General features: G+C 49.6%; 1 protein-coding gene across 4 annotated transcripts in view; it reads left to right on the top strand.

Annotated features, from left to right (window-relative positions):
- Mical2 (microtubule associated monooxygenase, calponin and LIM domain containing 2) overlaps positions 1-26,924 on the top strand; it is a 206,680-nt gene that overhangs the window by 9,789 nt on the left and 169,967 nt on the right. For all 4 annotated transcript variants that reach the window (XR_013343562.1, XR_013343561.1, XM_077798174.1 and 1 more), the window contains exon 2: positions 15,153-15,223. The gene's annotated coding sequence lies outside the window, so the exon portion shown is untranslated. The remainder of the gene's footprint in view (positions 1-15,152; positions 15,224-26,924) is intronic.

The raw sequence follows: 26,924 nt of genomic DNA, 5'->3' as shown, positions 1-26,924 counted from the left end.
TGTGTAAGAATGACAGTGCACCATCACCTGAAAGGTTGCCATTCTCTCCTGTGACCTCACTGTCCCCTGAGGCCCCACTTCAGGTGGACCCTGGCCATGAGGAGGTGGGTGAAGATTGGGCTGGTCCTCCACCTGCTCCAGTGTTGACCTGGCCTGTGGGAGTCATGGCAACCTCGTGTGTTTACAACCTTGACATTTGAGCAGGACTACTTGCACCTGTTGTCTGACATATATGTCTCAAGGACTTGCTTTATGTGTTGGGATAATTTGCTCCTGCAAGCAGCAAGTCGAATAAGTTTAATACTCATGTAGCTATTGATGGGGATTCAGGGTTAACCATTGAAATTGCCCCTGTTTCTTTTATTTATTTTTTCCTATCAGTTGATTGATCAATTGATCACTGGATGTATTCATTCTGCCAATTAAGACTTTGGAAAGCATGTTGTCATAAACAGACCATGGGTTTTCCGAGTCAGGGTTCTCTGCTGTGACTTATGTCACAGGGTGCTTGTGGGATTAAAAGGGGCATTGGGCACAGCATACCTGCCACATTGCCTGCCACACAGTGAGCACACAGGTGGCCTCTTCCTTCTGGCCCATTTGTGAACTGGACCACAGGGGTCTTGGAACATAGACATAGGCAGGGTTCCTTTTTACCTGAGGCCTCATGTTCTTACAGTTTGCTAAGTAGGTTTTGGGTTTTACCCATAAGTAGTGACTTTTTAAAAGTGACTCAGAGCTGGGTGTGGTGGTACATGCCTGCAATCCCAGCAACTAAGGAGGCCAAGGCAGGAGGATCACAAGTTCAAAGCCAGCCTCAGCAATTTAAGGAGACACTGTCTCAAAATAAAAAGGTCTGGGGATGTAGCTCAGTGGGTTCACTCCCCCCTCCGCCCCTGCAAAAAAAGACTGTATCAAAGAGCCTTCATTGCCATGAGGAAATTGGGACACCTCTCTGTTTGTGCTAAGAAGTTCTTCTCATCAAACTTGGAACTGCAAGGCTGGGAGAGCCTTATCAACCCCATCGGGTGCATGGTTTCTCCACTGGGCTGGTCTAGTCTGAGGTTGTATGCTGGAAGTAACCTGTTTCACCTTTAGAAGGCTCCTCCGGAGGGCTCCCTATAGCTTCTGGCATTTCATCTCGTTTCTTTCTCCAGGAAGCCACAGTGGCTCCACCACATGACACCTCTTCAGATATTATGTTTTTGCAAGAACAAATTAGACACCATTGATCAGTCATAAGATGGACCATTATTTTGTGTACCATCAAGAAAGAGGAAGTCCTGCCAATGAAATGTGGACACACTATCTTGCTATCACTTACACTTTATTTTTTAAAAATATTTACTGAAAACATTTTTTAGACTTTAGATTTTTTATACCACTCTTGTATATATATAAAAAGAAAACAAAATTGGTTAAGGCATTTCTAAACTTCTTCACTTTCAGAATCCAACTATTGTTTGTGTTGTTTCACTCCAGGACATCCATGTTGGTGTCTTTCTGACATGTTATTATCTTCTGGTCAGGTGGGAATGTATTTCTTCATCTCTGTTGTCTTTGGAGTTTTTCCAGCTGCCAACACCCATTCTGTAAGTTTTGATGTTGTTTTCTTGATTTTACCAGAAAGTGTGGATGAAAGTTTTGTGTCAACAACCAGGACTTAAATGGCCCTTCAGTGTTTCAGCTCCTAAAATATGGAAGTTGCAGATGTGCGGCTATGCCAGCAGGAATAACAGCCAGATTCCTGTCTGTGAGGCAATGACAACTGCTACGGCTGGCTCCTGAGACAATTGTTAGATGCTGGGAATTGAAAGATACATTCTGCTGTCAGACATTTTATAATTGAAGTAATTGGAAACAAGTGCATCTTCTTTTTTTAAAAAAATTTTTATTGTTGGTTGTTCAAAACATTACATGGTTCTTGACATATCATATTTCACACTTTGATTCAAGTGGGTTATGAACTCCCATTATTACCCCGTATATAGATTGCAGAATCACATCGGTTACACATCCACTGATTTACATATTGCCATACTAGTGTCTGTTGTATTCTGCTGCCTTTCCTATCCTCTACTATCCCCCCTCCCCTCCCCTCCCCTCCCCTCCCCCCCCTTCTCTCTCTACCCCCTCTACTGTAGTTCATTTCTCCCCCCTTTTTTTTCCCTTTCCCCTCACTTCCTCAACAAGTGCATCTTCTAATAAACGAGAACCGGTGTTGATAGCTCCCTTGACCACTCTTGGGTCTTCTCCTAGATTAATGACCCAAGGGACAGGGTCAGATTTTGTTTTTCGTCTTCCCTATGAGTCTCCTCTGAACAGGCTGCAGTGTGCCCTTACCTTTTTATTCAGTGAAGACAGTACCCAGAATTGTATATCATATTCATGCTATGACTACAGGACAGGAAGGGAGCGATGACCTCCCTGGTTCATGACATCTGCTCTCCTTCACGCAGCCCAAGTTTGAATCAGCTTTTCTGCAGTACCACAATAACTGACTCACTGATGCTACCACTGACCAGGTATTTTTAACATTTGCTGTCACCAAGCTACTTCTCCCCTGTCTTCAACTTGTGTGGCTTTAGAATTTAAACACAGCCTCCTGTTTTGTCCCCACCTGATTCAGAACGATCATTCTGGCTAAATCTCAATTTGGCGTGTACCTGTTCCGATGTGCTCTTTCAGGATTGTGTGTGTGTGCTCTGTCGCATTACCAGGTCTCTACGTTCTTACCAAGAGGAGCTCTCTGCCACATTGATAGAGATCTCCCTTCAGAGACAGCACACTTTAACCAGCTCACTTGGGGAACCCTGGTGCCAGCTGCCTCTTACCTAGTCTCGGTCCTTTGCTTCTGACCTGTGACCAGATGCCTCCTGGAAGCCCGAGATGGCATGTCTATCACAGCTCCCCGTCCATCATTAAGTAGCTCATCAGAAAAAAAAAAAAAAAGACACAGCTGTCTTCTGAGTGACCCTAGTTCCCACAGGGCTCCAGGAACATTTCCAGGTGTTCCTGGGATGTCCCAGGAAATCAGTTGCACCAATCGCAATGGATTTAGTGTCTCATCTGAAAACTCTGTGCTCTGGGATATACCAGTTCTTCCTCAGAAGACTTGGGGTCATTGAAAGTATCCAGATATCCATTAAAAACGACACCAAACCAAGTCCTGTCTCACATGCGCGATCTCTGTCCTCTCAGCGTAGGCTCCTCACTCTCCCCCGCCTTCCCTCCATGCACAGGGCTGCAAGTGCATTTCAGAGACTGAGTCATTTACTTCCCCAATCTCAGTCTGTTGTCTTACAGTCTCTGGCACCAACTTCCCCTTCTTGGTCTCCCAAATCTCACAGGAAATGATTGGTTTTCCTCTGTCGTTCTTGTGTCCTCCTGGTCACTGGCTCATTCCACCACTGCTGTGGGAACTAGGGAATGAGGTTAGTCCCTGTTTCCATGGACACTTCCTTCCTCCTCTGGAAGATGGAATTCTCAGTGAAGCCAGGCTGCGCTTTTAGCCACGGGGGCTTTCAGCAGGGTTGGGGGTCAGTCTCACCCAGCTTTGCTCTTAGCTGGATGGATCCATGCCATTGGTAGCCCAGGGGCTTGGGTTCCATGATAGCTTCATGCCTAAGTCACCTACACGTTGTCCAGGACTATTCTCTTTTTTCCTGCGTGTTCCACAGGGAGGTACGTTGTTTTTGTCACGAGATACTCTTCTATGCCTACCCTCGTCCAAGTCTATTTCTTTAAAAGATAAAAGAGGCCACTGGCAGTGTGTGTCGTCTGCTATCAGTTATGCAAAGAAAACACACACATTTCTATTTGCATGTAGAGGCAGAACACTGTCTGGAAGGAGGCAGGCTACTAGGAACCAGGTGACTGGTTTAAGAGTGGGTCACACTGGGGGAGTGGCCAGGAGAGGTGGGAAACTTCCTGTGGGCTCCTGGGCTTTTGGGAACCCAGTGAGTCTATTTCCTATTCAAAAGTTAAAGAAAATCACAGATCACAGATAATCTGCGAGTCCCACCGGCAATTTAGAGCTGGCGAGGCCCTGTGGAAGGAGTGTGACTCACCAGCCTGAATCAGGGCCATGACACTTCCGGCTCACCTGGGCCTGGCTCCCCAGGTGTGGGCAGGCAGAGCTTGGCACTGGGCCAACACAGGAGGGTCTGTAGGAAGCTGCCCTCCTCCCTGCCTCCTGAGCTCAGAGGTAACTGGAGATTTGACCGCTATTGGTTATATTCTCAGTTTCCTGAGAGCCAGTGCCGGGTGACATGCCCGAGTCTCCAGAGTTGGTTTCCTGCTATGAATTGCCTAAAACTTAAGCCGTGGCTTTTCCCTCTGGTGGACTCCAGTGTCTGAGGAAATGGGAACTCGCTGAACCTCTGGGTTTGCTTAGGAGGCCACGAACTTCCTTTCCCAGACCTGGAGTGCTTTATAAACCATCTGGTCTGCCCTGCCCAGGGGACGAGGTTCAAACTGAAAAGCCAGGAGGCGTGCTGGCCTCTGTCATGCTAGTGCTCCTGTCGCTCAGTTTGCAGGAATTGGGTTCAGAGCAGGTTCTAAAGAGAAAATGCAGAGGTTGGGAGCTGATAATTAAGGGAGTGACCTGATTGGGAAGCTGATTTGTTTACCTTGGGAAGGTGAGAAGCATTTATTAAACACTGACTGTGTGCACTAGGTACTGTGCTGTGGAGATGACAAGATGGATAGAGCTCAGCCTCTTCTCCTGAAGCGTTCACTGTGTACTTGGGAAAACAAGACACGCAGTGTTGAAAAATTAAGTAGCAAGAGACTTTGGTAACAGTTCAACTCAGTCATAGAAGGCCAGTCACAAGGTGGTTCATGACTAATGACCATATGAGTGGAGGAGACAGCAGTGGGTGTGGGGAGTGTTTTCGATGGGCTGGGGAAGGGCTAGAAAGTTCCTGGAGGAGGCAGCAGCAGTGGCAATGGTGGTGGCATTGATGGCAATGGTGGTGGCATTGGCTCTGGTGACATGCATCAGTATTTGATCTAGGTCTTGCAGGGTAGGTAAAATCAGGATAGAGAGGTGGAGGGAAGACGAGGCATCTCTTTTGTGCATCAGGGCCCAGGCAAAGGTGGGTACGGGGAGTGCAGGTGGCAGGTGAGCCATGTGGTACAGCCTTCAGCGAGAGACAGACAGACTGTGTAAATCCAGAACAGGATGGGCCATGAAGGCCTGGGGACCCACAGGGAGTACTTGGCAAAAGAGGGTTTGGCTTCCAGACATTTCCATCCGAGCATCTCCAGCCTGTCCTCAGGAGGAGGGGGAGGCAGGCCGGCCACACTCTCACCATTGCTCCTTTGGACATTCTCTTGGATCCTGGTAATGTCTGCTCTGTGCGTGTTGAGCAGATGTCCATCGGCTCTCCCTCTCTGCCGGGCACTGTTCTTTGGTGCTGGGTTTCTAGCAGGGAAACAAAACAAAACAAAACAGGGTGACATCCTTGCCACCTGGAACTCATATTCTAGGAGGGAGGCGGTAGAGCTTATTTGTTTATTGTTCCCCCTCCTAGAATATGTGGGGGAGGCCAGGGGATGAGAGGTGTGCCAGACAGAACTAAAGCAGGTGAGGACCGGCTGTGTGGGCGTGGAGGACACTCATCTCCCATAGTGGTCAGGAAGGCCTGCTGATTTGCCCTGTCACTGGGGCTTGTAAACCAGCAAGTGAAAATGTCTGGGGTCATGGGAACAGAGGCAAGGCCACATCCTGCAGAGATTTTGAGGCCCCATTTTATCTTCAACCCATTGGGTTCCAGGAAGTAGGGAGCATTTGAGTGTTCTTGAGCAGAGGAAATTTTTTTCCCCCCATGCATGGGAAAATGTCCATTGTGACTTTGTGAAGGATGCAGTACAGGAGGTGGAGACTGAGGGCTGAGGTCCCAGAAGGAGATGACTTGAGAAAGTCTGCTCCTTTGACACTTCTCTCTCAGCAATTCAAGCTCCTCATTTGTGCAACGGACATAAAGCAGTCTTTACCTTATAGGAACACTTTTGGGAGGACAAAATGGGTTATTAAGTGTCGAACACTGACAACAGTAGTTGGTATGTATTAAGTGCCTGGTAGATATCGGATTGATTCACTGACTTTTCTCTTTCTCCGTATATATGCATGAGTAAAAGTCACATGTTGGACATACCCTTTCTAGACATCCTAATGCTAAGTCCAATAAAGATATTTTTAAGGATTAAATGAAGTAACTCATGTAATGGATCCAGCAACGTGCTGGATGAACACCAGATGACCACAAAAGCAAAGTGCTGCTCTCCCCACTGGAGATAATTGTGGAGAAGATGCTTCTGAAATTGGAACGCTTTGTAAAGTCTTCTGATTTGGCCATTGTTTATGGAGCCTGTGGAGCACCAGGTGCTGCACCGAACACGATTTCATCTCGTAACATCAGCTGAATAATCAGCATGAACTGAATCCTTTTTTGTGCATATTCATTATACCAAATGACGGGCCTCACTGAGGCCCATGGGCCCACGCCTATATCATGATTTGATCCGTTTTGCTTCCCGGGACTTCCCTCTCCCCTCCCTTGCCTCCTGTTCCCCTTCTTCTGTTCTATTGATCTCCCTTCTGCTCTTGTGAACCACATCTTACAGATGAGGAAGCTGAGGCTCAGAGGCGAAAACTTGCCAAGGTCACGCGATACAGGGTCATTCCAGCATGTGGCAGAGCTGGGATAATCCTATGAGTGTTCTGTTGAGAAAAATGTAGATATCAACAAGGATTCTTACACCAGTCTCCCTTGGTCTTACCTGTCCACAGGGAGCCTCAGAGAAGGCAGGGTGGGGCAAGGCAATGTTGAGAGGTGGAGAGGCCCTGGGCATGGAGGTGGGAGCTGCCTATGGGTGGGAGAGGCAGAGAGGCTATGGATGAGCTAGTGCCTTCCCTGGGTGACTCAGTCCTGCAGGCCTTATCAGAGCTTCAGCCACATAGAGAGTTTATCTTGGTTGACTCATCCCTTCATGGGCTGATGGAGTTGAGCTGATGGGTTCAAATCCTGTCTCCACCACTTACCAGGATGGGAGTCAATTTGCTTGTGCCTCAGTTTTGCCAGCTGTGAGGCTGCTCTGCAGAGCTGCTGTGAGTTCAGTGAGATGTATAAACACTTGGAACGGTGCTTGGCCCACAGCCAAGAGAAGTTATTATGCTAATTATTATTATATTACTGTAATAGCCTCTTGGGACTTCTAAGGCCAGAATAACATGCTTGTCCTCTGCAGGATCGCTCAGATGGCACATCTTGTTTTGCCTTCTGATGCAACTGTAGGATCATAGACTGCCCAGGGGTCCCATCAGCATGTTGACTTTTGCATCTATGGAAACTCCAGCTTTGTATAGAAGGTGTTGAAGGTGTTGGCCAAAAGAAGTGGATTTCTGGGCTGGGGTTGTAGCTCAGTGGTAGAGCACTTGCCTAGCATGTGTGAGACACTGATTTTTATTCTCAGGGCCACATAAAAATAAATAAAATAAAGGTTTTGTGTCCACCTCCAACTTAAAAAAAAGCCTAAAAAGTGGATTCCTTATTCTTTTCTCTCCAACCACATCTGACCTGAAGACCCTACCTCCTAGGATTATGGAAAATGTCTGATTATCCTAAGAGCACTATGCTATTTGCCAAGCATGTTCATATTTGTGTTTCATTTGTCCTTCATGATCATCTCTGTGTTATTGTTATCATCCTTGCTTATCAACCCTGTAGTGAGGTCATTTACTCAAAAGACTCAGCTGGTGCAAGGTGATAAATCAGGTGCTCATCCCAGGAAGCTTTGTTCTAGAGTCTCAGAATGGCCACACCCCAAAGCCATCTCATCTTCTCCCCTTTAGCCCTTTCCCTAAAGAGGGTTGGGAGGGGGCCCTGAGACTGTCAATGCAGTTTTGCTTTCAGCCCCTCTGCCCTCCAGGCTGCTGCTTCCAGAGCAAGCACATAGTGGTGGGTTTGGGCTGAGCAGATCGTCAGAGCTGCTCAAATCATCTCCAATCCCATTTCCTCTTCTCTGTAGGTCTGGAGTCTGGGCTGGGACTTGGTATTCAGGGCTGGATGGAGAGTGGAGACAGCATTGTAGCTTTAAGCATTTGCAGTAGTAACGAGCATATGCCCCTAAGGACCGTATAATTGGAGGCGGAGGGGGCAGGTGGGAACCCACAGCTTCACCCAGGAGGAGAGTCAGGTGCTGAGACTCAGGGGATCCAGAACCACATTTAGGGAGCAGGGAATGCTGGGGGTGCTGACGCAGAGACTACTGGGGTAGAGGAGGCACTTCTTCCCTGGAAGCAAACAGGGCTCAAGGACAGCCTTTAATCCAGACTTCTGAAACTCCATGGACATATGGAAATCCTCAGGGATCTTAGGCAGAAGAATCTTCTATTTAGTTCAGTTCAACAAAAGCCTATTGAGGGAGTGTCTACACAGCCCTGCGGGGACCTGTCAGGAGGCAGTCAGGCCCTACAGCCTTGTTACTTTGCCCCTTGGCCCTCCTGGAAACGCTGGATGCCCAGGGTAGGGTGCTGTTTACATGCATGTGGTGTGGCAGCATCTTAGGTGTCTGGGACCCAGAGCAAGAGTTAGAATTTAGGCCTGACAGGTCAACAGGGCCTCGCAGACCAGGACTTGGCCACTACCCCTGCTGATGGAGTTGAATTCTCAGGCTGAAGTGGGAAGAGAGATTATTGAGACTTTACATGCATATGCTTTTTAGTGTCCCAGGATTGTGTGGGACTGAAGGAGCAGGCTCAGAGGCCTCTGGGGTGCAGGTGAAAGGCTCCAAAAGAATAGCTCAGGCAGCCCTTTCCTCACTCACCCTCCAACCTGGCAATTCTCACTGTTGTCCTCTGTCTGACCAAGGGGCTCATCCCTGCCCCAGCTCTGTGCTTGTCTCAGCTGCATTTTCCCTCCCTCCTCCCCTCCTCTCCTCCTCCTCTTCCTCTCCTCCTCCTCCTCTCCTTTTCCTCCTCCTCCTCGTCCTCCTCCTCCTCGTCCTCCTCCTCTTCCTCCTCCTCCTCCTCCTTCTCCGCTTGGAGCCAGCTCTACCTACTTCACAAAGGCTTCCTCAACTCTCTCTGCCAAAGCTCAGTCTGCTTTCTCCATCTGCCTCCTGGGTGCAGAGCCAACAGCCCCCAGTTCACATATCCCAGCTTCCTGGGCATTCTTTCCTGCACCCTCTTTGCTCCCTACAGTGTGCTAGGCAGCAGGGTCAAAGCTGGGACATTGGAGCCCACCTGGCCCAGGTACATGTTTTAGCTCTGCTACTTTAGGAGCTGTGCAACTTTGGGCAGGTGCTTTAGTTTCCTCAGTCTGTTTCCATATCGAGGCTGTGATGTCTCCCTCACAAGGGAATTGGAAAAATTGCTTTGCACACAGTTCTAGGCTCACGGTAAATGGCTACCTATGACAGTTTTGACTGTTCTTGGATGTGTAGGATCTTATTGAATGCTCACCCTAGCTTCTAAAGCAGACATCCCCCAAAGAGATGCAAATGAGCTCAGAGTGGAAGTGACTTGCCCCCAGGTCTCAAGATGGCAGGTGCAAAGCTCAGGTGCTGAGTCCAGGTTAGCCATCATCCTTCTGCCTCTATGTCCTAAGTCTGTGGTCCCTGTTTCCCATGCTTTTTATCATTCCCCATAGTCTCTGCCAGGCACAGAGCAAATGCTTATTGAATAATCTTTTCTGGATAGTTCAAGGAAAAGCAGATTGGGTGGGGGCAGGAGAGGGGACCCCATGAGCTTTCCATTCCCTTTAAGGATTCTGGCTGGTCCAGTTGCCTGTGGATCCCTGCAGTGTGCTATTCGAACCCCAGGAAGCACCACCCTGGGTGCCACCTCACACCTAGCCAGTGGGAGCCAACAGGGCCACACTCCAATGGGAAAGCCTGCCAGTTCCCTTTACTTTTTAAGTATCAGAGAATAAAGCTACCAAAAAAGAGAAAGAAAGGAAGGAAGGAAGGAAGGAAGGAAGGAAGGAAGGAAGGAAGGAAGGAAGAAAGGGAGGGAGGGAAGGAAGGAAGGGGAAACACCTGCCTATATAATCCCTGTGGCCACTACTCCCTGTAAGGAGCTGCTAGAAAGCAAAGAGAGGCTCTCAGCTGCCAGGGGGTGCTGGCTGGGGTGTGTCCTGTGGGGGTCAGCAGACAAGGCCCTCTCGAAATGCTTTCTGACAATCCCCACACCAACAGGCACAACCCAGGCCCTGCCAAGAGCTACTCCTCTTGACATTATGGTGGTCAGGAGGATTTCTAGATCATTCCAGATCATGGCCTCCAGTTTAGTTCTCCTGCAGATGTTGGAAGCTGGCAGCGTCCCCTTTTGAGCGAGCTGAAGCCTTGTCTGGGGAGGCCTTGCTCACAGGTTGCCTGGGTTACTGGTGCAGACGGTGGTACAGGGCTGTGTGGGGCCTGGGAGAGGCTGTGTGCGCTCACCTCGTGGTTGATGCTACAGCAGGGTGGCAGGTCAGTGGGGTCGGCTTCTTAGTTTTTGCTACCAGGCCAGGATTCTATTTTTTTCTAAAACCTTTTAAAAATACATCTGAAGATGGAATTTCTTTTCCTGTCTTCTAACAAACATGAGAAGGCCTGGGTATTCAGAAATAGGTTCTCTGTGGCCCTGACCTAGACGGTGGCAAGGCCATGAGATAAAGCAGAGAGAACCTTGTTTAGCACAGTGTGATGTGACAAAGACTGCAGTCCTACCTGTGAGGTCAGTGTCAGAAAAACCAAACTCCCCATGGGATTCCAATGGGCACATACTGGCTAAAACTCGCCAACAGATGCTTTCTCAATAATGTCACAATGGAGCTCTTGGAGATTAAACAGAATGAGGTCCAGAGGAGGAAACCTGCCCAAGGATGTTCCTGTCCTGTCTGCCCTCAGGCAGCCCCTTCCTCTGATGGGTGGTCAGGGGTGAGGGAGCAGCAGGACATCACCATCCCCTGTGGCAGCAGAAATGATCACATGAGGAGGAGACCCCAGGCTCTGGGGTCAAAGTGAAGCCAGTGCTTTGGGAAGAAGGGGCGTGAGGCCTTAGCAGTGTGACCTCGCCAATTAGTTCTTTCTTTCTCTAAGCCTCAATTTCTTCACCTGGGAATGGTCTGAATGATCACCCAGGTGTGTGCATTGTGCTGAGGCTGGGTGAGATCATACAAAGGCAAGAGCCTGACCCCCAGCAACTGGGACACTGAAGCCCTCCTAAGGGCAGTTGCTCTCCCTTCCCCTTCCTCCATCTTTCCCCCGTAATCTTCCTCCAAAGAGAGTTGTATTCAATACATTTTCTGCACCACTTTGAAGTCAATGAAAATCAGCTCCAGCTTTTTTTTTTTCTTTTTCCTCTTCTCCTTTGCTAACATTCATGGCAAAGGAGCCCAGGTCCCCACCAGGGACCACAGGGACCACAGGACCAGGCTGCTTCTATTTGGTTTCAGCTTGAGGTGCCTGCAGGGAGGGCAGGGTCCAGAGGCCGGCAGCAGCCTCCCCTGCTCCAGTTTGCAGCCACCTCACTGTACATGTTTGCTTGGCCCTGGCTGCCTGGGTCTCTCTGGGGGTGGACAGCTGGCTTTTCCCCTTGGTGGGATCTGGTGGTGACAAAGCCGTGCTGTTGTTAGTCAGGACTCCTGGTTTCAAGGGACAGGAGCCAAGCTTAAATGAGTTTATGTAAAAGTTGGACATATTAGAAGGCTTCAGGGGAGCTCCAAGAGTCAAGAGCACACTGAAGAGTCCAGCCCCAAGAAGAGAACAGGTGATCTCAGCCTCCCAGACAGGCACCCTGCTGGGTGGTCCACAGCCATAGGCAACTCCCTGCTGACCTCACACAGCCCTCCACCTGGCTCAAGAGGACCAGGAAAACCCAGGACTCTTCAGATTGGAGCACACATACACCCTTTGTATCAGGGGCCATGGCAAGGAGGAAGGATACTCTCAGGACCTACTTTGAGTCCTGTATCCATCTTTTTTGCTGAGTGGGAGATTCGGGGGATTGTATCAATAAAAGAAAAGGAGAACAAAAATATAAACTCACTTTTATAGAGAAATTACTTTCTGCCAGCCATTATTCTTATCTCTTTACTTGCAAAACCCATTTGATCTTCATAGTTGTCCCCATTTCACACACCAGGAGACTGAGGCACAGAGAAGTGAAACAGTTTACCCAAGGTGACTTATCGAGGAGGAGGGCTGGGATTGAACCAAGGCAGAGGGCTCCAAATGTGCTCTTTTAGTTTGTTCATTTTGTGGTACTGGAGATGGAACCCAGGGGTGCATTAGCATTGAGCTACATCCCCAGCCCTTTTAATTTTTTGAGACAGGGTCTTGTTAAGTTGTGAAGGCTGGCCTCAAACTTGTGATCCTCCTGCTTTTGCCTCTTGAGTCATTGGGATTACAGGTGTTCACTACTATGCCCAACACAGGTGTGCTCTAAACCACCCACTCTGATGTAGACAGTAAGAACCGATGTCACCTCTCAATACTGGCTGTGAATGTGAGCTGGGCTAAGTCCTTTACAGCATTATCTCATTTAATCTTTAGAATATCTCCATGAAGTAGGTACCAACATCATTTCCAGTTTTAGATAAGAACCCGAGGTTTACAGAGATTATGTGAATTGCTCAGGGCCACTACACTGCCACCCAGCCTTTGTCCTCCATGGGGGAAGCTGCATTGTGCTGCTCTCGGTGTGTCTCTCATGAACGACACCAAATGATTCTGGAATAAGTCTTCAGTGCATCAAATCTCAGGATTCATTCATTTCTTTATTCAAAAACGATTCATTGACTTCCCAGGGTGTACCAGGCCCTGCCTAAGTGCTTGGAGTGCCTCAGGGAAGCCCCTGCCTCTGTGCAGATAGGTGGAGAGAACGTCAGAGAGGAAGGATTCCCTGAGCTCCCCTCCCTTGGGATTCTCGTGTTCCTTGGGACCTTGAGGACACTTGGACTCAGGAAGTCTTTTCAGGATCAAAACAGACCCACAAGGGACTGGAGACCTCATGCCTTTTGGCTTAGATCTGGCAGATGACAAGCCACGGGAGACAGGCTTTCTCCATTCTCTTTGATGACGGAAGGAGGCTCTGGGTCAGGAACAAGCATGGGGTGGGCTCAGGAGAGAGTCCCAGGGCTGCTGTGGCCGGTGCTGGTGGGGACTGTGGGCTACGCCTCAGTGTCCTCTTGTGGAATACTACACCACCTCCTGCCAGGGCTGCTGGGAGGATTCGCTGAGGCAGCGCAAGGTCACCACCCCACGTAAAGCCAGCACAGGTGACTCCCCCACAGCCTTTAACCACTAGGTAGTTCTGTAGGTGTCTCTAAAAGTCAGGGTCCATGGAATGGGACAGCTGAAAGGGGTCCTGGGTGAGGAAGTCACCAATTATGTCTAGCTACTCACAGATAAAGAAATAGGCCCTGGGAGGTGCCGGGTGCTGGGACTGTCTGGTTTAGTGCAGTTTCAGGGGGTGCAAAGCATGTTGGGCTATTGATCCATAGAGGGTGTGCCTTAGTTGGCACCTTAATGTCTGGATCAGTGTGTTCAGGCCTTTGTGGGAATCCAACCAAGGGTCAGCCCTGTGACCTGGCCCGGATGTGCCCGCTTCCATTCCATCAGGAAGACCACCAACCTTAGAGAGCTTCTTGTCTCCCAAGTGGCCTCAATCATATCACTGGGTACACAGGAACTCTGTCCCTGAGATCTAGGGAGCAGGAGGCCATCACTAGTTTCTTGAATTCTGTATCACGGTGTCCAGCTCTGCCACTCACAGCTCCTGGAGTCTTCCTGTGAGAAGCAGGGACAGATAAGTTAAGGCCTCCAGCCGCTCTGACTTGTGGCTTGAGACAACAGCACGGAGCCTATAGCTCATGCTGATAGAATGTGGCCAAGGCAGGCCAGCCTGTTCGTCCACCGGCACAGGCCCCGAGGGGTGTGGGCTTGGTAATGGTGACGATGGTGGGCAGGACTGTAGCTCCTGCCCGGGTGACTGCTCTGGGAGCTCACCAGGCTCACAGTAGCACTGAGCATTCACAGCCAGGACACCTCAGCTTGGGGGCAAGGACCCTGAGCCCTGTGTCAGTCAGGCCTGGGTGCAAATCCTACCATGCTGGGTGACCTTGGCAAGGACCATCACTCCTTAGGCCTCTGTTCCTTGTCTGTGAGGAACCACTGAGATGATGCACGTCTAGGCCTAGTGGTGCGGATTCCATGCATGACCAGTGCTCAGTAAAGAGTGGGTTCTGTCCCATTAAAGGTCTGGAGGTTTGGGACTCTCAAATGGCTGTGTGTGTGTGTGTGTGTGTGTGTGTGTGTGTGAGAGAGAGAGAGAGAGAGAGAGAGAGAGAGAGAGAGAGTGTGTGTGTGTGTGTGTGTGTGTGTGTGTGTAGTGGACAAGAAGCCCAGCTGCTCTCTGAGCAAAGTGTGTGTGCTTCCCAGAGTGTGGCTATTGCCCCTTTTAAAGCTCAAATTTCACATCTGTATTAGGTTTTGTTCTCTTGAGTCTTCCTCTTAGACGTTAGGATTTTATTTTTTTTAATGTGAATGTAAATCATTAGAAATATTTTGTAACTCTGGGCCCCCTTTTCCAAATAGGTGTAGAGACATTTTTTGCAACAGCAGTAGGCGGTAACCAAGTAACGTGGGTAGCCCCTGTAAGCCAAAAGAATACAGTCATGATCAGATGGCCCACTTCTGTAGCTTCCTAGGTTTTGAGCATTTTGGACCTTTCCACTAGAGGCAATGTGACACTTTTCACATTGGTGACCTGTGATCAAGTTTTGCACCAGTTTTATTTACTTCCATTCTGCCTCAACCTTAGAAATCCTGGCACTCTCTGTTTTTATTTAAGCAGAGTCTTTGTTTAGACATAGGGTAAAGCCTTAGTGTGCACAGCCAACAGGCAGATGGTAGGACCTGCTTCATAGTCTTTCTTCACATGCCAAACCTGGGGCACAGACAGAGGTTATCTGTCCATTTCCTCTTGCTGGCTAAAGTGTTGCTAAGAGAAAAAAAGTGCACAAAATAGTAATTTATTAGGAGACTCAGCTATGATCAGAGAGCCATGTGCAAACTCTTGAAGGGGAGAAGACAGGAGGCTACGATGTCAGATCACGAGGCTGACATTAATTGTTGGGTTCTTTTTTTTTTTTTTTTTAAAGGAACATGGCAACCTGTATGGGGCTTGCCCCCAAAGGAGAAGTCTTTAGCCCTTGTGATGCCTGAGAACCAAGTAAGTCACAGTGGGGTCTCTCTTACACATTGAGTAGCTCCTGGGGGATCTAGTTTCAGGCTTAGGGAAGTATGGGAGCTCTCAAATTCTCTTCAAGTCATGTGACCCACTGAAGAAGCAGTGGTTGGTGAAACCTTGGATCCCTCCTCAGCCCTTTGCCCTGGTCCAAGACTCCGGGGCTGCACAGCCTCCCCAGCTGTCAGAGGGGGCAGGCTGAGGCTGACATTCGTTCCAGGAGGTGAGAGACCCATCTAACCGGGCAGTGTGTGGCTGGGCCTCCCGGAACCAACGCCAGCAGTGCGGCCCTTCAGACCCCAGGCCGGCTCTCTGAGGGGGCTTATCTGCCCAGGTCTGGGCAAGAGAGGCATTGGCCAGGTGGCCTCTAGGGAATGACTCCGAGCATCCTGGACCACAAGTCCACATTCACAGCATCTTTATCCACCTGGGCTCCACTCTGAGAACAGACCTGTTTATAGCTTTCTGTGGCTTCTGGTGTCTGGAAGGGCCTTCCTGTTGCCCTCCCGGCTCCACATGCTCTTCCCTCTGTGCCGCACTCTGTAGTTCAGCCAGAGACGCTCTCAGAGTCACATCTGACCATCTCTCCTGTGGCCCCCTCCAGCTGGACCTCAGGCTCACTGTTCTGCCTCATTTTCTGCCTCTCCTCTCTGTCCTGGCTCCAGTCCCACCATCCTGGAGTAGCTTGCCATGTCTGGGACGTGCTGTTCCTCTGAGGAGCTTCCCTCCCTCCCCAGGCCAGGTTGGTGCCTCCTCCTCAGCACTGCCATAGTCCTTTGTCCCTCAGGTATACCGCTGAATTAAGGTACCTTTACTTGCAGTCTTACCCACTAGCTGAAGGGGCCTCTGGGCAGGAAGCCATCCTCAACCTTCCTATCTGAGGCAGGAGCCCCTCCCCACAGGCACAGACCCACAGCACATGGCAGGTGGTCAACAGCTATTCTGTTGACCCAAGGAGTCTGAACCCTGAGTTAGGTCGGGACTTTCAGCCCATGAAGCTCTATCACAGTAACTGTCTTGACAGAGCCTTGAGCCCTGGGAGAGATGGTTGCCTTAGCCTCCTTTATTTGATTGACGTGTAGGATAAGCATCGAGAGGCCTGATAACTTGCCCCAGATTGTAGGCTATTGTGGACCAGGTCTCATGTCCTCCCTGTACTAGGCTAGTCTGGTTTCTATAATGCCAAACTTTATTGGAGGGGTTATTTAGAGCAAACCCCTCATTATCAAATAGGGAAACAGAGGCTTTGCCTAAACAGACTTTCTCAAGGTTGCAGAGCTATCTAGTGTCGAGTGGAGTGTCAGAATACAGGCCGGGACTTCCAGCACCCTTCTCACTCCTCTTCTGCCTGCCTCCTGCATGCAGCCATTCGAGGGCATTTCTACATGTAGGGCAAAGTACTTAAAGAACATTCTGAGGTACCTTAATTCAGTGGAGGCAACACAGAGATGAAGACAACTGGCCCTTGCCCCAGGAGGTCCCCCCACTGTGAGCCAGGGGCAAGAGTTGTTTGGTGCAGGAGGAGGAGGAAAGACCTGAGGGCCCAATCCAAGGCTAGGGTCCTGAGGTCAGCTGGGAGCATGTCTGTGCAGTCAGAGCTGGCTGGTGGGTGCCAAGAACCTACCTGAGGACAGGAGGAAAAGGGGTTGACGGGACCCAGGGAAAGCTGCTCAGTTCTGATTCTTAGTGCCTGGGAAAGACCCAGGCAAAGAGGCCCAGATTGGCCAGTCTGCAGCAGCCTGAGAATCCCCCCCCCCTTCCCTGCAGAAGCAGCATGCTGGGGGCGTCCACAGAGGAGGCGAGCAGTGAACAGTGAATTCCAGTGTTGTCTGAAATGTGCGTGGGGAGGACGTGTGTGCGGTTCTGGCTGGCTCACTTCTATTGTGTGCAGATGAATTTTGGGTTGTGTTTCTGATTGACCACGTGACCGGTTGTTGTCTTTCCCCCCTTGGATCTCAACCTGGCTCATTCATTCAGTGGAGGTTTGACACAGGGCCTGGTGAGCCCTGGTGTTCACTCCAGCCCTTCTTGCAATGTCTTGGGCACACAGACTGGAGACTGGCACTGACCACGGACTCCGTCTCCGTTGGCAAGTTGAAACATACAATCTGCCCAAATTACAGAGAATGTGATGTTTGCCAAATAGGTACCTTGGCTTGTTTTCCAAAACATGACCAGATTATATACTTCTCTAGGGTAGAGAAAGTGTGTCATGTTATATCATGATTGTTTATACCTCACATTTACGCTATGCTTCACATTTTATAAAGATCATTACATCTTCATGATCAGGCAGGTGGATATACTCCTATTTTCTAGATGAGGAATTTGTCATAGACAGGCTGGAACCCACCCAAGATAATATAGCTGTTCAAGGGCTGAGCTCAGGCCTCCTGTTGGAAAATTCCATAGTCTCTCTCCTCTACTAAACCATATGCAAGACCCTGGAGGACTGAGACATAAGAGTTGTTCACTAAGAATTTGTTGAGCGAGTGAACATTTTTTGTTGTTTGTTTTGGCCACTTAATCATAAATGGATCTTCTTTAGCAGCAAGGAGATCACTGCCCCGTGAAGTATTTGAGTTTCTCTCCATGATAAGGGACGAGTGAGCTCTGTTCTCACCCAGCCTCAACTCCTTGAACTGGGTCATGCACACTGAATAATTAATTCCTTGAGTCTTTTACTATTCCTGAGTCAGGAACTTCCTCCTCCTGATGCAGAGATGATCTGACAGACATCAGTCTTTGACCAGATCGAGCCTGACAGGCAGATGTTATTGTCATAAACCTTCGGATGGCCTCAGATGCACCTCAGCCTAAACAGGTCGGACTTCTAGTGGGTCGTTCAATCTTTTCCTGACACCCTTCCCCCACCAACTTTCTCTAGTCTGAGGGAGGGGCGGCTGGGGGTTCTCTCACCTATTTAGGGTGCTCTAAGGATAGGGAGACCCACCTCCACCTTCTCACTGACCTCTGAACTTTCACAGACTTTGCGGCAAGGGCTCGAGAGAGAATAGAAAGACCATGTCAAGCCAGGAAGGAAGGCAGCAGCTGGGGAGACTGTCAGGATAACATCTCCTGGGCCCACTCTTTCCCTAAGTGACACGAGGGTCATGTTTCTTAGAGTCTGCAGGGCATCTCCTGACCTCATTAGACACTTAAGGTCAACTGAGTTGAGAGGAAAAAAGAGTGAACGGAGACCCAAAGATGGATGTTCTAGTGTGCACTGTTCACAGCTTAGCTGGGTGGCCGTAGGCAAGTCACAGACCTTCTGTGGCCCTCAGATCTCTTCGTAAGCAGATAAGGGAGGCCTGGGAGGCCGAGTAGCACACTAAAGGAGCCTCCTGGACTCCTCTGGTCCCTAGTGTGTGCTCTAAGTTTGTCCTTGTGATTGGCACTGCCTGCTCTCAGGTTCTCTTCTTGAAGAGCTTGCTTCGGTTAGCACTGTCCCAGCTCTGCAACCATGCCCCCCACCACGCACAGGTAACAACAGCCTATTGGTGTCCTCGACTCCCGCCAAGCAGCATGGGAACACATCTGATTGTGTAAGAGTGTTGGAGACCTAAAGAGGAGAGCTGGATTGATCTAAAAGGCAATGGGATTAGGGGGTGTTGGGATACCCAAGTTCTTGGTGCCCCAAAGTTCCTAGGCTCTATTGACCAAAGGGTAGTGAATATAGTCTTAAGAATGTGGCCCCATGTGGCAGGGTCAGGGGTGGCCAGAGACTCTGGAGCAATAAAGGAAGGAGCATTGGTAGAAGGCTGCTCAGTGAGAGAGAGAAAGGAGAGGGGCCAGGGAAGGTGGGTCCATCACTGAGACAGACAGTTGGAGAAGACTGAACCTGGAAAGAAATGATAGAGGGCCTTGTCCCGTCTTCATGTTTGTATGTTGAGCATCTGAGGTCCAGAGGAGTGATTTAAACCGACCCATAAAGCAGGCCATTTACGACTGGAGGGAGATGGAAGCCAAGTCTGATTGCCAGCATATGGCGCCTTCCCCAGGTGACACTGCCTCCTGATATCAGGTACCCTGCCTTCCACTTGTCTCTCTGACCCTGAACAGGATGGCTAAGGTGTTAGCAGGGCCCACACCTTGCTGTTTATCAGGCCCAATAAAACTTGGGTGTAGCAAGTGAGGAGTCTGTACTTTGACCTTGACAGTGTTGAGTTAGCACCATCCTGTTTTATGGTATGTGGTGGGGTAAAGATCAATTAAAGACAGGGGAAGAAGGAGGTGATGGCCCAGCATCCATAATGGGACTTCCCAGTGCCAGGCCCACGGCTTGCTCCTTGGGATGCAAAAGTGAGTAAGAACCAATCCCTTGACTCCCAGGAGTTTGTGAGGACAGGGAGACCTGGTGGCCAGACAGATATTTTCTAGCCATAACTATCTAAACATTGTCATAGAGAGATACCCCTTGTACTCTGGAAACACCGAGAACAGAGCAGCACACAGGGAAGGGTGCACCTAGGAGGTCCTGCAGGACCTGGGGATTAAGGATGAATAGGAGATTGCCAGGCAGAGAAGGAAGCCGAAGGTTTTGCAAGAAAAACATGTGGAGGTAAGAAAGAGCCTGATTTGGCATTTGGAAGTAAGGAGGGGTTGCATGCATGTTTTCTTCTTAGCCCGGAGTACAAGGAATGGAACATTCAGTTGAGAGATCAGGAGAGGGAAGGGGAGGGGATTTGGAGCCAGACTGTCCAAGGCGTTTGCAAAACACTTGCTACTATGGGAGTTTCATTCACAGAAGCATCAGGAGAACAGCAAAGACCCTCCAAGGTGAATTCTCCAGGCTCTAAAGCGCTACCAGCTTGTATGAGACAGTTTGTGTCCATTTTCTACACTTTGTGTCACACACCAGTGAAGGTGATTCTTGGTGGGGCAAAAGGGGAGTGGGATGGGATGGGCCCTGCCGACAGTTCATATTTAAAATGTCTCAGATTCCTTTTGCCAAATAAGCTGATAGCAAACACCCTTGTGAGTTCATGTGCACACTGTCTCTCCAGGGACTGGTTTGCATTCCAGACAGGGCCACATAATAATTCTGCAGGAATCGGGGGTATGGGGTGAGAAAGCTACTTAAAAAAAAAAAAAAAAAGAAAGAAAGAAAAGAAAAAAAAAGGACCAGTGAAAATACATAGCTGCTTTTAAGGATGATATTTACAAAGCATCCAGGAAGCGAATTGTCCTGGGCATGTTGCCCCCACTTACCTTCCTGAGATCGACCCTAGGAGATCTGTTTTGGAAACTGAGCTTTGAGCCTGAACTGTCCTCTGTGGAGAGGAATAGACCAATAAACTCAGGAGTGATCTGCCGTCAAAGGCTTCCTGATCACGGATTAGCAGGCCACTTGGCAAGCCCCCACCCCCTTTTGGGATAGTTGCTGCTTGTTTTAGTGAATGTGGTTTCCACGTACAAACCTAAATGCCAAGCAGAGAGTCTAGAACCTTTGTTCAACCACCAGTTCATAATGGAAATGGGGAGACTGTCTCTGACCACCGGGAAAATTCCCCGATTTGCAGTCCTGTCCCCTGGGGTTGCTGGATGTTGGAGCTTGGGACTAGTGAAAAGTATTCTGACCCGCTCTGTGGTTAAAGCACTTGCTGGGCCCTGAGCATCTGTCTCAGCCTCTCCAGCTCATGGGGTCATGTCCAGAGTGCTTCCCAAGAGTTGGCCTCCTAAGACCTCTACCTCTTTTGCACAGTCTGTCTTTCTCTTGGCCACCAGCCTCATCAACATCACCAAGTAGGCAAATATTCCAGGATATTTGCACCCCAGTCCTGGAAGGTGAAATAAGCCTGTCAAGGCAATAATGTCCTCAGTACTCGGTTAAGCAGCAGAATGTGTTTTAGGGAGAATGGTTGCTACCTTACCTGATCGGAGAGCCTTTCTGCATTTATTTAATTGGCTTTCTCCATCTTTCGGGGAAACAGTTCCCAGGAGACTTCAGTTGCCCTGTACAGGAAGCGGGTGTCTTTGTCCCTCCCTTCTGCCCAGAACTCTGGAACACCTCCTGACAGCTGCATGTTTTCCCCGGGTAGAGAGCCCTATTGGCCTGGAGAAGTGAAGAAGGGCTTCCTCAGAGCTCCCTCTCCCTGTGGCTTTCTGGTCTCTTGCTCTCCTGAGGTTGTATCTGGGAATTGCTAAGCTGTGTCAGGCACATTTCCTGGCACAGAGTCATCCAAGTCTGTAAAATGAGTGTACAAATGAATAGATAAGCAGCGAACATCTTGTCTTCCAGCAGAAGTGAAAAGGAAGTGAACGGGTCTCTGCCGAGTGGCCTGGCCTTCATGCCAGGCAGGATCCAGCATGCACTTCAGAAAAGACCCCTTTGGCCCTGGGAGCAAAGGGAGTTGCCTGATAAAGCTGTCTCCTGGGTGGGGCTGGGGGGAAGCTGACCTTTGATCGGCATCACCTCAAGATTATGAACCTTATTTTTAGGGATTAAAACAAGCATCGATAGCAACTTCAGGTTACTGGGAATGCTGGCCCGGGTGGAAGCAGGGTGGAGTCCACTCCCCTGACTACCTGTGCTTGCCCAGCCCGCCCCCACCTGACTGAAGGTCCCACTCTTGGACCTGTCTCCTGGGAACCTCCTGACATGAGTCCTTGCTTTGTCAGGCTGCGTCTCTACGACATGGGGAATCTTACATTAAACCCTAGATCCTGGCCTCCCAAGTGTGCCGACTGTCGGTAGGTTTTAAATAGCCCATTAGTCTTTTCTGACTCAGGTAGGACTCATGTGTCCATTGCAGGTAGACACACCTGCTCATAAAGGCTGAATGCCATTTATAGGCCCTTATGTGGAGACTAGGGTGAGGGCATGGGCCGCTGCCCTGTGGGCTATGTGGACAGCCCAGTAGAAGGAACAGCCAAGCACTCAACTTCTGTGGTCTCGGCATGTCTACACCAAGGCCAGCCCGCTGCTGAGCCCAGGAAGGTATTATTCATATTGTCAATAACATTCATGGTGACATAGAAATGCTTATATAATTGCATATTAGGAAATTAATCCTGAGATTAAAGGTCTGTAATTCAAATTGAAAAACTTCAAAGTGGAAGCAGTTTCCTCCCTCCTGAGATGTTTTTTTTTTTTTTTTTTTTAATACTGGTAAACATTCTTTCACTCAATGAACATAGGTACCAATCACCTTCTTCGAGCAGGAACAGCACTGGCCCTGGGTTACAAAACTAAGAGTCAGTAGGCAACCCATCGGTAGCCAAAGAAGGATGCGGCACACAAAGCTGAATTATTTGAATCTTAAATATTGATTGGGGACCAACCAAATACCAAAAACTGAGGCAAGTATTCTGGGAATTAGAAAGGAAACTAAAGACCTGGGACTTTTCCTTAAGAAGTTTAGATATTTGTTGACCAGACAAGATTAATGCACAAAAGACATGATGGGTTCAGGGCTAAATAAAGTGCTGATGGCCCAGTTGATGCCCTTTGTGACCCTTGTATTATAACTGCTTGTCTCTCCCAACAGGTCACAGTTCTCAGATGTTCACCTGGTACCCACAGCCTACCAGGGGAGGCTCTGTGTATAGTGCAGGTTGTCAGAGGATGAAGGAACAGAAGTGATGGAGTGTGGTTACTGTTTTCCAAACATGACTGGTCAATAGAACTCTGTGTGTGTGTGTGTGTGTGTGTGTGTGTGTGCGTGCGCGCGCGCATATGTGCATGCATATGTGAGCATGCATATGATGCTGGGGATTGAACCCAAGGATTCTCTACCTTTGACCTATATCCCCATCCATTTTTAAAAATTTTTTATTTTGAGACAGGATCTTCCCAAGTTGCCCAGGTTGGCCTTGAACTTGTGATCCTCCTGCCTCAGCCTCCCAGGTGGCTGGGATTACAGGTGTGCCTCACAATGCCTGGCTCCCTGGCTTTCCTCTTAGACTTTAGGCTGCAGAGGTTCTGTTTGGGTGTGGGCCCAGTAAGATGGGCCCAGAGGTTCTGTTTGGGAGTGGGCCCAAGAAGATGAATGTTCAGATATTTCTTGGTGAGTCTTCTGTACAGCCAGGTTTGTAGCCACTTGGCAATGACTCCAGGAATTTAGAAGAATGCAGGGGAAAGAGTGGCGGGTAAGGAGAGGGAAGCTTCCCACCTGAAGGCTGCAGCTCACCCTTGAGACCCAGCTGTGGGCCAGCTTCTCCCCAGGAGCTGCTCTTGGCCTCCCAGATACAGTTTCTCCCCACTCTGGGTCTGCAAGTCTTGGTGCCTATCTCCGCTGCAGGGAATCTGGGAATTTTATTCCCTAAATAGACTGTGAAGCTCCTAGCAGTTCTTCTGTGAGTATGTGGCTGACTTGGCTTCAGAGGATGGTGAGATCTTAGCAGGACGGGAGAAGAAAGGCAGAGACCTGATGTGGCCCAGAAGAGGCAGCCACTGGCAGAGCCCCAGCACCTTTGGGAACTGAACCTAACTAAGAAGAGGGGGCTATACTCGCTGGGTAGCCCCAGGGAGCCAGGCAGGGGATTCTGAACTGGTTCAGGGGTGTAGGGACCCCTGAGACTTTATGAACAGTGACAGTCCCAGCCACCATAGGTCCTGAATTTCATGTGATGCTCTTGATTTGATTTACCCACAAGCAGTTGTTAGTGAGCATCTAACATTGCCAGAAGCACAGGTGCAGCCTCTGACCTCAGAGAGCTCATAGTTTGATGAGGCAGACAGGCCTGTAAGTAGATCAATGTGATGGTGTGTGGGAAATCACCACACAGACCTCCAGAGATGCAGTGTGGGAAGAGGGGCTGGGGAGGACAAGTCAGGCTTCAAAGAAGCACCTTTCAACTGAGAACCCTGCCTAGCAAGGCGGCCCTGTGTTTCATTCTCAAGTAACCCAGTGGGACAGGACTATCATTATCCCCATTTTATGGATGAGAAAACTGAGGTTCAAAGAGGTTAGGTAACTCATATGGGCTCACACGCCCAGTAAGTGGTGGGTCAGGGTTTGTAGCCAGTCTGCGTGACTCCAGAGTCCAAACTGGGACCTGTGACAATGCCTGCCATGGTGGTTTCAGCTGTAAAGATAACTGGGGTTTCACCTGTGACCAGAGCCTGGCTGGGCTTTCTAGACATGGACCTGCACAAGACAGGTCACAGTGCACTAAGGAACCAGGGATGATTCAGTGGGTCTTGAGGACCAGGAGAGGATGGGAGGACAGGCTGGAGGGGTGGGCGGGGACTGGACCATGAAGGCAGTTTTGTTTTGGTCTGCTGAGATGTTTAGACTTCACCCTGCCGACTGTTGGGTGCTGCCGACGGGTTGTAACAGAAACTGGCCTGTCCAAGTGTGTGTTTTGATGCAAAGACATCTCTGGCTGCAGTTTGAGCACTAGGCTGGGGGGTTGGAGGAAGGGGAATCTGGAGGCAGGAAAGGCATTGGTGAGCAGGCTCTGAGAGTTCCAGGGAGAACAGAGGGAGACCTGCACCTCCAAGGAAGCACGGGAGGCCAGTAGATAGGGCTACAGGGTAGGCAGGACTTGGTGACCAGCTGGCTCAGCAAGATGAGGGAAGGGGATCCAACAGCTGGACTCCAAGGATGAGACAGGAACTCCTGGTGCAATGGAGCTGTCCCTGGGGGCTGGGCTGTAGGAGGAGGCACAGGAGCAGGTGAAGTTGAATAGACCACACGTGAGGTCTCTGTGGGAAAGCAGAGAATGTCTGGTGACAGGTGACACCTGGCGTGGAAGGCAGCAAAGAGATGGGCACTGGAGCTACAATTCAGAGTTGTCAGGACACTGGTTGAACCATGGAGGTGCTAAGGTCCTGGGGGGGTGAAGATCGGAATCTTCACTTTCAAGGGCAGGTAGAGAGTCACAAAAGAACAAACATGCAGGGCTGGGGTTGTAGCTCAGTGGTTGAGCGCTTTCCTCGCAAGCATGAAGTAGTGGCCTCGATCCTCAGCACCACATAAAAAATAAAAGTAAAGATATTGTGTCCATCTACAACTAAAAAATAAAATTAAAGTTAAAAAAAGAACAAAAATGAGTGGTGACTGCATTTAGCCATGGGCTAGGTGATGACGTGGAGCATGACACCCGGTGGGCGTGTGAGTAGAAACCAGATTGTGGCCACTGAAGGCAGAGTGGGCTGCAAAGGGGAGGAAGCAAAGTACGATGTATGGTTTTGTCTCCTCCCAGGAAAAGCAAATTCAGATCTCGCTGTGGTTGAAACTGTGCCCAGTTTGGGGGATGTCTTCATATTGAATTAGTTCACAAGTAAGAAAACAGCAAAGAAATTATTGGACAATGAATCCTTTGGGGGGGGGGTGAAAATACAGTTTGGTGGCACAGTTCTGCAAACCAGGGGGACCTTTGGTGTCCAGTGGCTCTGGGTGGGGTCAGCTCTGTGCTCACCTTAGGTTCCTGACATGGTGCTGTGCACACTATGAACAGGCATTGGTGAGAAACGGTGTGACGTGTACTTTGCCATGATTTCTCCTCCTCTTCCCCAGCATCCATCTCTACAGTCAGACTAATTATGAGGATTCAAGTTCCTGACACCTAATTTCAGCAAATCAGAAAGAGTAGCGCCACTCAAATACTGAGGGTCTCCTGGGGCATGACTTTATGAGGGTGCTAGCCAGAGATTCGAGGGAAAGTATGCCTGGTCCCTGTGCCACTGACACTTACCCTGCCTGTCTGGGAGCCTGGAGCTGTGAGAGGCACCTCCATTTAATTTCCACAAGAACACTGTGCTGTCATGACTGGCTCAGGAGAGCTTGTGACTCAGGGAGCCACGTTCCTTCCCTCACATCACACGGCTCGCAGGACCACAGGAGCCTTCTAGAACGCTCAGGCTGGAAGGGAGAGCAAGGGAGTGAGCTAGTTTGTCTGTCCCGGTCTCCAGGGAAATAGGGAAAGGATGTGTCTGTTCAAGATGGGGTGTGTACGTGGAGTGCCTAAATAGAGGGGTGGGCAGGCTTGCTCCTGGGGCCCAAGGAACATCTCCAGGATCCTGAGGAATTCATGGAAAGCTAGACATATGATGACAATACAGGTTGTCGCCAGAGTTGGTACAGCGGTGGTGTTCAAGTGAGATGCCGATTCCGAGACCAGCCTTCCTGTTGGAGGGAATACCTTATGACACAGGCCAAATTTGACATGCCCACCACCCATGCCTACTGGATTCATTAAGGTGATGTTCATTGCCTAAATAAACCCCCTATTCTCACAGCTTCACAGACTTCAGATTTATTTCTCACATATGTAAAGACCAGACTTCTGGTCATAAAGGCCTCTCCACTGAGGGGCATCCAGGGAACCCGGCTCCTCTCTTCCTGTGGCCCTGCCGTCTTTGTCCCATGGTTTCTAGCCACTGTGCTCTGGAGGAGGGGAAGAGCACAAAGGGCCTCGAGGGAGCTTCTGACAAGAAAGTCCTCCAAGTGGCACAAGTCCCTCCTGCTTGTGTTCCGTGACCCTGAAGTTGGTCACCTGGACTCACACAGCTTCAGCGAAGGGCCCAGGAGGAAGGAGCAAGTCGCCTGGGGTCAGCTATTCCTCTCTCTGCCAGGCTTCCCACCATGACTAGACGGTCACTTCTCAGCAGTGTTTATTGGTGCATTAGTTATTGTCCTCATTTCATATTGCTTGATATCTCATGACTACAGATTCTGGCATTTTGGAGTTTGATGACCAGAGACCATGATTTGGTGTGCAACACAATACTTGTATA

This window comes from Urocitellus parryii, chromosome 4 (assembly GCF_045843805.1).
Source record: "Urocitellus parryii isolate mUroPar1 chromosome 4, mUroPar1.hap1, whole genome shotgun sequence".
Lineage (NCBI taxonomy): Eukaryota > Metazoa > Chordata > Mammalia > Rodentia > Sciuridae > Urocitellus > Urocitellus parryii.
Note: the sequence above shows the minus strand (reverse complement) of the source record. Positions and strands in the feature narration are given on the sequence as shown.